This window comes from Acinonyx jubatus, chromosome A1 (assembly GCF_027475565.1).
Source record: "Acinonyx jubatus isolate Ajub_Pintada_27869175 chromosome A1, VMU_Ajub_asm_v1.0, whole genome shotgun sequence".
In the NCBI taxonomy this organism is placed as follows: Eukaryota; Metazoa; Chordata; class Mammalia; order Carnivora; family Felidae; genus Acinonyx; species Acinonyx jubatus.
The window spans coordinates 87615705-87627946 of record NC_069380.1 but is presented as its reverse complement, the minus strand read 5'-3'; the positions used below and the strand labels follow the sequence as shown (position 1 = coordinate 87627946).

The 12242-nt window shown below is 40.6% G+C and overlaps 1 long non-coding RNA gene across 1 annotated transcript in view; it reads right to left on the bottom strand.

The window, feature by feature from the left end:
* Positions 1 to 9472, bottom strand: part of LOC128314865 (uncharacterized) — a 36222-nt gene extending 26750 nt beyond the window's left edge. The window contains exon 1 of the long non-coding RNA XR_008297011.1: positions 9329 to 9472. This is a non-coding gene — a long non-coding RNA (uncharacterized LOC128314865). The remainder of the gene's footprint in view (positions 1 to 9328) is intronic.
* Positions 9473 to 12242: the final 2770 nt, after the last annotated feature.

Below are 12242 nucleotides of genomic sequence, written 5' to 3'. Positions count from 1 at the left end.
GCAGGAACTTTGTGAGAATTAAACAACATATACATAAAGTGCCTAAAAGAAAGGAGGTACTCTGCAAATGACAAAAGAATGGCTTGCTGAAATAACTGACTTTGTTTCCAAGGCCATTACTGCAATACCTGGTTATTTATCTCTCTTCATTTTAGGGCAGTATATTCTTATTTATCAAATGGAAATCAGGAAATTTAAGTTATAGGTCTGACTCCTCTTCTTGCTGGCTGTGGGACCCTGGTTAAGTCACCTAACCTCTAACATTCAATATAAAGATAAAAACACACACTTCCCTTACTGTACGCTCTAATCTTATACATCTCTTTTTTACTTAGGAGTGCAAAAATGGAGAGAGTCTTCGCTTTGGAATCAGACCTGCTTTCTAACCACATAAGTCTGAACTTATCACTTAATCTCTCCAGAATATATCTATGTAACTCTGGAGTCTTTCTTCAGGTCTACTGTGAGGCAAAATGAGGAAGTAATTATAAAGAAGCTAAAAACAGGAGATAAACTGATGACTAAATAATTTAGGAACCAGCATTTGCTTTGCTTAGCACAGATGTTATTAGATCAACCCCTTTCACCAAAGTATTCCTACTTTGAAGATTTCAGATTCTTAACTGCAATCTCTATTACTAGCTGAAATGTAATTCTCTATTACTAACAAATAGAAGATTTCTTAACCTGGGCTTTTAGGATAGACATTATCTCTTGAAATTCTTTTCAAATTCTCATGTGTCTGCACACACCATGCATTTTCATGGGAAAGAATTAATTATCTTTTCATAACATATCAACCTCAAGGGATCTATCACCCGAGAAATATTTAATGGACAATAGAAGAAAAAAAAAAGGAAATGCAGTATTTAGCTCTGTTAATAGATGAGCAATACCAGCAGTGTTATGAATAAGCTTCATTCTCCCACATAACTTTCCTGGGCATATGTTGCTCTCTTTGCCCTCCTCTCCTCTTTACTTCCAGTCCCTCTGCCTACAACCTACACTGGGCTAATTCCTCCTTGTCATTCAGACACAATTCATGTGTTCTTCCTCCAGCAAGCTTTACTGAACTACTCTTACCACCATCCCCAAGGTTTCAGAGATAGATTATCTAGCCTCATAATTCTGTGCACAAACTTCTACCATTGCCTGGATGCTACTTTTCTAGCTCTATTATTCTTCTACTGTTATGGGAGCTCCTTGAAAGCAGGGACTATGTATAAATACATCACTGAAATTCCAAGGTTTGCCACAATGCTTGACACACAGTAGGTATTCAATACATATTTTTACAAGAATAATTCAAAAAATGAATTACACAGTCCACAACACACCGATTTCTTCCAAAAATCCATGACACAGAGATTAGTATACTCCAATTAGTGACTTCTAAAGCCCCTGAAAAAATGCAGCAAGCTATAAATGATGGCAGATTGTTTTTCCCATTTCTTCCACCAAAACTCAGAGATTTTTTTCCCCATAACATTGTTGAAAGTATTTATTTAGGAATTTACAGTCCCATATACAAGTTTTTTATCCTATATTAATTCTAGGAGTCTTTCTGTGTTTGCTTGTTTTGTTTTCCTTCAGTTGAGATGTAAGTACATTGTATTGAAAGCCTGGTCAGAGACTCAAATGTTGACAATCAACAGTTCTCAAATATATATGACAAATAAAAAGTATTTTTTTCAGAGTTTGAAAAAAAAGAAATTTCTTTTAGGAGTCCCATTAAATAAATTTGAAGTACATAAGCAAAAACGATCATATTCCCATATGGTGAATAACATCAATGAATAATTGCAAGCTTACACTTACAATAAATTTTATAATCAGAAAAATCAATTCCAGCTAAGGATGAAACATTTTCTTAATACTAAAATTAACACCTTTGGGGCGCCTGGGTGGCTCAGTCGGTTAAGCGTCCAACTTCGGCTCAGGTCATGATGTCGCAGTCCATGAGTTCGAGCCCCGCGTTGGGCTCTGTGCTGACTGCTCAGAGCCTGGAGCTTGTTTCGTATTCTGTGTCTCCCTTTCTCTCTGACCCTCCCCCATTCATGCTCTGTCTCTCTCTGTCTCAAAAATAAATAAACATTAAAAAAATTAAAATTAACACCTACTCTATTGCTGAAATTTAACAATTAATAAAAATATTCTGAAACTCAATTAAGATTGTACTATTCCTTGAAGCAAAGAAAAGCTATGACTTTATTGAAAATATGTATGCAAAATATTGACATCCTTCTGTCCTTCTTAACATATATAGGTTTCTAGTATCTCTAATTGAAAGTGACAATGATGGAACAGAATAGAGAACCCAGAAATGGACCCACAAACGTATGGCCAACTAATCTTTGGCAAAGCAGGAAAGAATATCCAATGGAATAAAGACAGTCTCTTCAGCAAGTGGTACTGGGAAAACTGGACAGCGACATGCAGAAGAATGAACCTGGACCACTTTTTTACACCAGACACAAAAATAAACTCAAAATGGATGAAAGACCTCAATGTAAGACAGGAAGCCATCAAAATCCTCAAGGAAAAAGCAGGCAAAAACCTCTTTGAACTTAGCCGCAGCAACTTCTTACTCAACACGTCTCTGGGGGCAAGGGAAACAAAAGCAAAAATGAACTACTGGGACCTCATCAAAATAAAAAGCTTCTGCACAGCAAAGGAAACAATCAACAACACTAAAAGGCAACCTACAGAATGGGAGAAGATGTTTGCAAATGACATATCAGATAAAGGGTTAGTATCCAAAATCTATAAAGAAGTTATCAAACTCAACACCCAAAAAACAAACAGTCCAGTGAAGAAACGGGCAAAAGACATGAATAGACACTTCTCCAAAGAAGACATCCAGATGGCCAACCAACACATAAAAAATGCTCAACATCACTCATCACCAGAGAAATACAAATCAAAACCACCATGAGATACCACCTTACATGTGTCAGAATGGCTGACATTAACAACTCAGGCAACAAGAGATGTTGGTGAGGATGCGGAGAAAGAAGATCTCTTTTGCATTGTTGGTGGGAATGCAAGCTGGTGCAGCCATTCTGGAAAACAGTATGGAGGTACCTCAAACATCTAAAAATAGAACTACCCTCTGACCCAGCAATTACACTACTGGGCATTTATCCAAGGGATACAAGTGTGCAGTTTCGAAGGGACACATGCACCCCCATGTTTATAGCAGCACTATCAAGAATAGCCAAAGTACAGAAAGAGCCCAAATGTCCATCGATGGATGAATGGATAAAGAAGATGTGGTGTGTATATATATATATATATATATATATATACACACACACACACACACACACACACAACGGAGTATTACTTGGCAATCAAAAGAATGGAATCTTGCCATTTGCAACTGCGTGGATGGAACTGGAGGGTATTATGCTAAGTGAAATTAGTCAGAGAAAGACAAAAATCCTATGACTTCACTCATATGAGGACTTTAAGAGACAAAACAGATGAACATATGGGAAGGGAAACAAAAATAATAGAAAAACAGGGTGGGGGACAAAACAGAAGACACTCATGGAGAACAAACTGAGGGTTACTGGAGGTGTTGTGGGAGGGGGGATGGGCTAAATAGGTAAGGGGCACTAAGGCATCTTCTCCTGAAATCATTGTTGCACTATATGCTAACTAATTTAGATGTAAATTAAAAACAAAAAAACATAATTAAAAAAAAGATTAAAAACAAGTGACACTGAGCAATGATACTGAAACTGAAGCCAAATGCAATATTAAAAGGTCTCCAACATAATCAGTTTCTTGGAAGAAATAAGCTCATAAGCATCATGGAAACCAAATGAGTTTTCTGATCATTAATAAAACTGTATACCTGGTAATGTTACAGGAAAATATATAGGTGACAACAAATACTTTAAAGCTTTAGAAAATATTTCTTCTAAAAAGGTATAAAGCTATGTAAATCCACATTCCCTTTTCCACAATTCCAAAATTCATAATTCTCTCAAAACAGCAATTTTTTTCATAAATTTGGTGCCAAAACTATTTTGTCAACAAAATGTAACCTAAGTTGACATGAAGCTATTTATAACTTATTCATTTAGTGTGAATGTGATATTAATGTGTTTGATTACAAGGTACTCTCACATACCCCATGGGGATATTATGTAATCAACAGTACATTTGCTGTATTACCTTTACAAAAAAAAAAACCTCTGAATTCTGAAATATATTTGCATCCAAAGCTCCAAATAAGGGGCTACAGATCTAGATTTCCTCTTCTTTAAAAGACAATTTTACTAGTGAGCTTTAGGAAAAGATACACACACATGCGCACACACACACACACACACACACACACACACACACATGCAGATACCAAATAAGCTACCATTTCTTTGAGGGTAGGGTGTAACACATTGTGCACTTTCCAAATCTATCTCTAAGTCTCACCTGAGAAGTTAATGTTACTGTTCCCAATTACAAACAAACTTAGGTATTTCACCCAAGTACTAACAAAAGATGAAAACACTATTCTCATTTTTAAGGCTTTTAAAATTTCAAGATTCCATCTATAGATGATTTCAGGTACCATAAAATTACTTTAAAAAATATGCATTTATTTCACAAAGTGATCAAGGTATAGGCCTTTTTTTTAAGAGAAAGAGAGACACAGAGTAAGCAGGGGAGGGACAGAGAGAGAGAGAGAGAGAGAGAGAGAGAGAGAGAGAGAATCCCAACCAGGCTCTGTGCTGCCAGGACAGAGGCAGACATGGGGCTCGAACTCATGAAACCATGAGATCATGACCTGAGCCGGAACCGAGAGTCAGACGCTTAACCAAGTTACGCAGGCCCCCCAAGGTACAGGCCATTTGTAACAGAGTGTATCATTCTAAAATTTCTGGTTGGTATGGGCCTCCACAAAAGTAACACACTTGGCAATACAGGAAGAAAATGTGACCAGGTAATTCACACAAAGCTTTCCTTTATATAGTTGGCAAGGAAGAAGAATCTGAGAAATTGAAGCAAGTGCAATCTAGCCTGAGACTAATACTCCTAGATTTAGTTGGCTATAAGGTTTCTTTTTTATTATTATTAATAGTCGAATTGTTCGAGAAGAAGAAAAATTCAAACATTCTTGTCCTCATTTTAAAGCACAATATTTTAGTGGCACCAGGGTGGCTCAGTCAGTTAAGCTTCCCACTTCAGCTCAGGTCATGGTCTTGTGGTTTGTGAGTTCAAGCCCCACATCTGGCTGGCTGTTGTTACTACAGAGCCTGCTTCAGATCTTCTGTCTCTCTGTCTCTCTCTCTCTCTCTCTCTGCCCCTTTCCCGCTTGTTCTTTTTTTTTCCTCTCTCTCTCTCTCTCCTTCTCTCAAGAAGAAATAAACAGTAATACATACATACATACATACATAAATTTTAAAAATGTAATATTTTAAAGAAACTTCCTTTTGCAAATCTGACCTTCTAACAGAGCTATCTGCATGCTTTGAAAAAATTTTAACTATCCCTTCATTCCAAGAAATTCCTCAAAATCCATCTCATATACAGACCTATTCCATGACATTTAGTTCACATAACAATTCCACATTCTCCTAAACTTGGTGTCTGCCTTTCTTCTAACAGTAAATACGTTATACCAATGGGAAAAAAAATGGAGGAAAAAAAGGATGTCTTAAATTCATCACTGTATGGTTAAAACTTGCTTTTATATGTATAGGTAATACATCTTAATTTTTTTACATTGAAGCTTCAGGGGGAACTAAGAAATTATCACTTATCGTGCACTTCAGATATATTATTTCTAGAATTCAAAACTATCCTGCAGATATCATCCCCGTTTTATAGATGAGGAAACTATAGACCAGAAAATTTGAGTCCATGGTCCTCATCTAATAGGTTACAGAAACAGATTTTAAACAAAGATCTGAGTTCCAGTTGTTTCCACATTACCTTGCTAACATATGCCTACCTTAGAATAACATTTCCTGCAGGACAGGAATTTCATCATGGCTATTATTGCTTCATTACACAGAATATTGCAATACATAGAGAAAGCCAAATAATGAATCTGGATAATGTTAAAATAAGCCCCAAACAGGGGTGCCTGGTTGGCTTAGTTGGTTAAGTGTCTGACTTTGGCTCAGGCCATGGTCCCCTGGTTCTTGGGTTCACCTACCACAGAGATAGGCACTGGTGGTGTGGAGCCTGCTTGGGATTTTCTCTCTCTCTCTGCTCTTTCCCCACATGTATGCTCCCTCTCTAAAAATAAACAAACTTAAAAAAAAATAAGCCCAAGCACATAAATCTTACACTTATTTGCAGATCTTAAGCAAGTTGCTTAACATCTCTGTGCCAAAACTACTTCAAACAGTAGAGATAATACCTTAGAAAGTGTTATGATGCTGACAGATTAAAATATATAAAGCTCTTAGCGTATTATCTGGCACACAATAAACACTCCAGAAATGTTAGCTATTGCTACTGACATGAAAAATCACCAGATGGACGTTTTAAACCGGGTGACTCCAGTCAGCAATATCTGCACACCTAATCCAAAAACAGTCAATCCTACACTGGCTTGATATGATACGGTGAAAATATGATGTATGTCAATTAGTTTCTCTCTCTTGGGAATCTGAATTAAGAAACAAAGACTAAGCCCATTAATAGTAATTCAGAATTTACGTGGTTTGGCTCCAACCTTCATCAAGTTTTCACTCATCAATGTAACCAACAATGCTAAGTCCATTGCTAAATCTAGTTTTTCAGTCTTCATTTTTATATCATTTGGCAGCATTTCATCTGTTCAAGACCATTCTCATTCTCTTTGAAAAGCACTGAAATATTGCAGCTATTCAACACTTAATCCCAAGCCTCTACTCCCCACACCCCACTGTCCCTCTATGCAATTTCATCCACACTTTGACTTCACTAATTATCTTCATGTTAGCTCAGACTTGTCTTACACATTCAACTGCATTGTCAGTCTCTCACTTCTCTGGATGGCTCAACAATAAACGATACCTCCCACTCCATATGTCCCAAACCAAACTCATGATCTTGCCTCTCAAACATAACCAAGATCCTTTCCGGTGCTCCTTATCTCAATAGTGGTCCCAACAACTATCCAGATTCAAGAATTAGAAAATTAGAAGCATGCCCTGATTCCTCCTTTTCCTTTATCCCCATCTTTCACTAAACCCTATTAATTTTATCTTTTAAATATTTCTCAATTCCTTCTCTCCATCTCCACTGCTACCTTCTAACAGGTGTACCTGTATCCATTCTTGTACATTCTGTACTTTCCATACTGTAGCCAGTTATATTTTTCATGATTCTAATCATGTCATGCTCCTCCTTAAAAGCCCCCAATGGCTTCCTACTATTCTGAAGATATTTGGTGAAAATACATATCATAGTAGTCAAGACCTGCAAGATCTGTTTCAGCTTATGTCCCCCTCCTGTTGCCCTACATGCAGCCACATTTGTCTTTTTTCAGTTCCTTAAACACAATAGATTATATTTCCTGCTACCTTAGGATCTTTGCACATGGTTTCCCTCTGCGTGGACTAGTCCTCGTCCTTCTCTTCACTTAATTAATCCTTATTATATCTCATCTCAAAATATCACTTCCTCAGAGAAAAGTTTCTTGAATCACTAGGCTTTATCAGATCATTCAGTTATTTATTCAACAAATATTTAATAATAAACTACTATACACCATGTATAGCTCTAGACATGTGGGATTGTTAAACAAAACAAAACCCTTGCCCTCATGGAGCCTACATTCTAGCGGAAGCAAACAGGCAATAACCAAGGAAAATAATGTATAGACTGTATAATATATCTAAAGCCAGTAAGTCGGGGAGAGGGGGTGAGGGGGCAGGGAAGAAAAAAAAAAGAACAAGGTAAGAGAATCACAAGCAGAGAGTTTCCAGCGCCTGAGTTGGTATCTGACATATAGTTGGCACTCAATAAATATTTGTTGAGCAGATGAATGAATAAAGGAATGAGCATGTTCAAGTTATGAGGAAGCTTAAACTGCAAAAAGACTAGAGGAATTACTTAATGGATGAAACAAAGAGAAACCAGGCAGGTCTTGAGAGATAACAGTCCCTTGAACCATTCATTCTCAATGGCTTCATTAAGCTCCAGTTCCAGTCACTATATAATCTTAATATAACCAGTATCCACACACTTTCCCAGTGCCAAGGGTTGGATAATTCAAGTGGGTCACTCTTGAAACCAAAATATCTACTCAGGACACGGATACAAAATTGTGTATACCACTTGTGTCACTCACCACCACGCATAACCCTAAAGCCACTTCTTTACTACACACACACACACACACACACACACACACACACACAGATATCATTTGTGTTGAAGCTTCAGTTCTCCACTCCACAGCCCCTTTCAGGTACAAACTCCCTCCCATATACACAAGACTGTGAACACCCTTGCTCTTTTCCCTGACCCTGTGAGACACTTAGGTCACTACTCTCCAAGTCCAGTCAAACCCACAACTGGGATCCCCCAGGAATAGGAACTGGGTCTCCCCTTCCCGGCAGTCTCCTGCACCTTAAAAGCTATCTTCTCCCCACAGGTAGATGGACATGCACTCCTTTGTGATTCTGAATGACCTTCAAGATCACTGATCCCACATATACAAAAACTCAGGCTCCAGCATCAGATGGCAAGGTTCTGAAGGACTGGGGCTCTGAGTGCCCCCTCAAGCCTCTTGTCTTTATCAGAACCCACAGAAGGATTTGTATACTTTCTGGGTGGCCAGGGGGGAAACTAAGGCACTGTACTTCCCCAAAACACAAATATTCCGTGTATACCCCCTTTCCATGGCACTGCCTGATATTACAGTAACACTCGCCTCACAGATACCTGCCTCCTCACAATTAGAGACTCTATCAAACCATGTCCCTTTAGGGAGCCCTCCCATGTTGCCACAAGACTGTGTACCCCGGTCCATGACTCAGCCCACTCCTACCATCAGCCCCATCACACGTGCCCCTCAGGATTGGAGACCTGTATCTTCCCTGGAGTCCCAGCCCTTTCTGGGCCCGTTCTCACTCAAGAGTGTGAATGCTCAGGCATACATCCCTGTGTCTGCTCTGGGACTCAGAGGTCCCTGCCTGCCATTCAGAGAGGTGGGAACCTCCCTTGACCCCTGACCCCAGGTCACAGCCCCACCTTGGAAACACACAGGGGCGCATCCTCAGGAGTAGGGCTGTGCCCAAGTCCCCTCTCCCCTCAGACCCAGGACTGCCCTGCTGAATCAGCGCTTCCCCCGGAACGACTGCCACCACAGACCTACCTCGGGTGCCTTCTGTCTCCCCTCTGCCATTTTTTGTTGTTCCTGTGCCTCTAAGCCCACAGGAAAATCACGGGCATGGGTAGCTGGCGACCGGATCATGGGACAGAGCTCCCTCAGGAAGATGAGGCAAGATGGCTGTTAGAGCAAACGGTGGCCAGTGCGCTGGAGGCCCCCGCGTGGCGAGGGGGGTGGTGCTGGGGGGGGGGGAGGGGAGCGAGAGCTGGTTGGGATAGTGCATCCGAGGCCCCGCCCCTGTGGCTCCAGCCCTCTCTGGTCCAGGTGCAAGCTGGGCTGGAAGTTGCCGTGGTGATGCTAGGTTTGCCCCTGAGCCACTGCGTCCTGGCAACTGAGCATGCTCAGCTGTCTCTGGGGAGTCAGGATGGATGTAGCCACAGAAACAAAAAGAGAGAGAGGGTAAGAAAATGGCGTTGGTGGAGGTTAGTGTGTGAAGTGCTACCGAATCACAGAGATAACTCTCAATTAGGAGGTGGCAGGAGTAAAACAATGAAAATCCTAAAGAGGAGTGGATACCTTAGCTGAGTCTTGAAGAATGAACAGCTGTCAGCCAGGCAAAGGAAAGGAAGACTGTGCCAGGCAGAGGGAGCAGCATAAGCAAGGCAGAGTGTAGGGAACAGCAATGACACTCAAAGAAGTCCAGTAGGATGGAGCACAAAACTCCTAGGGCAAAACATCTTCTCTAAAGAAACTCCTGTATAGCTAAGTAATGTCTTCAGTTGGGTTCCCCAAAAGCAGAGTCTGACGCCAGGACTTGGATGCTGGTAATTTGTTTCAGAAGTAAGCTCCAGAAACAGATGGGAGGGAGAGAGAATGAAAGAGGGGTAAGAGGAAAAGCCAAGAAAAGTGTGTGATACTGAGCTGATTGCTTTACTAGACAACTGGGCTTTGAGCTCACTGGAGACCCTCTGAAAACCATGTAGAAGGTGCCTCAGCTTTGCACCACCAAAGAACAAGGAGACTGGGTCATTTACCTCTTAATTTCCATCCCCATTATTTGAGGGTTATCTCAATCCCCAGCTTGAACTCATTAACATTTCCTGGTTATGCTTGCCCAGGGCTAAGCATTCTTCTAGGATTTGAAAGCCTTGAGGCAGAAAAGCAGAGGGACAAGAAAGCATTTGAGCTAGCAACAGGCTTAGAGATACACTGGAACCAGGAATAAGGTTTGGGCACCACAAGAACCTCTACAAAAAGTTACATGAAAATCCTCATCAGAAATATCCCTCCATAGCTGAGTAGTTTAAAAATTCACAAGTCGTGTCAATACAACTCTCAAGATGAAAATACACAAGCTTTCACACATCAATCCTAATGACTGGTAAAGGCTGTGAGGGCTGTAGGAATCTCAGTGTGGGAGGGGTCACTGAGGGCTGATGAGGACAAAGGAGCTTCATGAAATATAAGAAGATGGAAAAAAGGCATTTGAGGACCCAGGTTCTACTCAAACTCTTGGGCAAATCACTTAAAGAGACACTGAGCCTCAGTTTCCTTCCCCAACAAACCCAAACAACAGTGCTGCCTACCACAAAGAGTGCTCTAAGTCACAAAAACTGAGACAGGCTAAAATGCATTTCATAAGTATAATTGTGGTAAATAAAGAACCTGACATGTTTTAAAACAATTAACATAATCGTACCTTGATTCCATTTCTGAGCCAGCCTCTGTGAAGATGCTAGTGTTAACCTTAAAAAATAAAACTGCCAGGGGTGCCTGGGGGGCTCAATCGGTTAAGCCTCTGACTTCAGCTCAGGTCATGATCCCAAGCCCAGCCCTGCATCACTTGGAGCTCTGTGCTGACAGCTCAGAGCCTGGATCCTGCCTCAGATTTTGTGTCTCCATCTCTCTGTCCCTCCCTGTTTGTCCTCTCCCGCTCTGTCTCTCTCTCTCTCTCTCTCTCTCTCTCTCACACACACACACACACACACACTCACACAAATAAACATTAAAAAAATTTCTGAAAAAACAAAACTGCCAGCTGTTTTACAAGTAAAATCAGGTTTCTCTGGGAATAGAGAATTGCAACCTGAGACTGTGGCAAAACCATAGGCAAGGCCCCCAGCAAAAGAGAGATATGCTCTCTCATAGAGAAAAGGGAGAAAGTTGGAAAGGCTGTTATAAAGTCCATTGGAGGAAACTAGGAGTCTAAAGTATACTGGCTTTTCAATGACTGTGTTGGGACTGTTTTTCATTGTTCCTCACTTCCAGTAGGTCTGCAAGTGACAAGGAGTGCTCAATTTGAGAGCTCCCTCTGCCCTCTGCCCACCTACTGACTCCTTTCTAAATGAGGTTTCCTTTTATTACTTTTCACACTGAAGATAAAGAAAGAAATGAATATACCACTGTCCATGGTTTCTAGAAGCTCGCAATCCAAAAGAGAAAGGAGATCTAATCCATAATTATAACCTAGCATGATCGATGTTCTGATAGAGCAACCAGGGAAGGCTATGGGAGCCCAAGGGAGCTATACAACCCAGCCTGAGGTAGAGGGGATAGGCTAAGGGATATTTAGGGGAAACTTCCTGGAGGAGAGTGTCTGATCTAACTCTTCAAGGGCAGGTAAGAATAAGCTTGGCAAAGAAAACAGTGGGACAAAGGGAAAAGGTGGTTGGGGCAATGGGAACAGCATGGACAAAGCAAAGGATAGTGTGTCTGGGGCGGAGAGCAAAGCAGGAGTGGCTGCATCAATAGATAAGGACAGATTCTGGAAAACTCACATGGGGGGAGAGGGGGGACTTGGTCCTGACAATGATTGAAACCCATTGAGGAATTTTTAAGTATTTTCAGCAACCTGGTCAGCTCCTCTGGTCAAGGTGTAGACAGTAAATTAGAGCAAGGAAAAAAAAAAAAGAATTAAGAGTGCAATCTTATACAAATGTGTTTGTTGACATTTCAAATT